The 554-nt window shown below is 46.2% G+C and overlaps 1 non-coding gene across 1 annotated transcript; it reads left to right on the top strand.

Annotated features, from left to right (window-relative positions):
* The first annotated feature begins 215 nt into the window (after window positions 1-215).
* On the top strand, window positions 216-320 carry LOC127789407 (small nucleolar RNA R71). The gene has a single exon (XR_008020580.1). It is a non-coding gene; the product is annotated as a small nucleolar RNA R71 (small nucleolar RNA).
* Window positions 321-554: the final 234 nt, after the last annotated feature.

Below are 554 nucleotides of genomic sequence, written 5' to 3' on the forward strand. Positions count from 1 at the left end.
CCATAGTGGCAGCCACATTGACTTCATTGATGGCTTTTGTAGGAGTGTTAATTCTGGTGCCAAATTGCTGGGCATTTTGTGCCATCTTTGATATCAGCTCTTGAGCAGCTGCAGGGGTCTTCTCTGCCAAAGCTCCTCCACTTGCAGCATCTACCAAGTACCTGTCCATGGGGATTAGACCTTCATAGAGATACTGAATTAGGAGTTGGTCACTTATCTGATGGTGAGGACAGCTGGAACACAACTTCTTGAACCTCTCCCAATACTCATGTAGAGTTTCACCACTCATCTGCCTTATACCACAGATTTCCTTCCTTATTGATGCTGTTCTGGAGGCTGGAAAAAATTTTTCCAGGAAGATCCTCTTCAATCCATCCCAGCTGGTAATGGCAGCTGGTGGTAGGTAGTAGAGCCAATCTTTGGCGGATCCATCAAGTGAGAATGGAAAGGCCCTTAGCTTGATTTGCTCTTCATCTACTCCTTGTGGCCGCATGGTTGAGTAAACCACATGAAACTCTTTCAGATGCTTGTGTGGATCCTCTCCTGAAAGGCCA

This window comes from Diospyros lotus, chromosome 13 (genome assembly GCF_014633365.1).
Source record: "Diospyros lotus cultivar Yz01 chromosome 13, ASM1463336v1, whole genome shotgun sequence".
NCBI classification, from domain to species: domain Eukaryota; kingdom Viridiplantae; phylum Streptophyta; class Magnoliopsida; order Ericales; family Ebenaceae; genus Diospyros; species Diospyros lotus.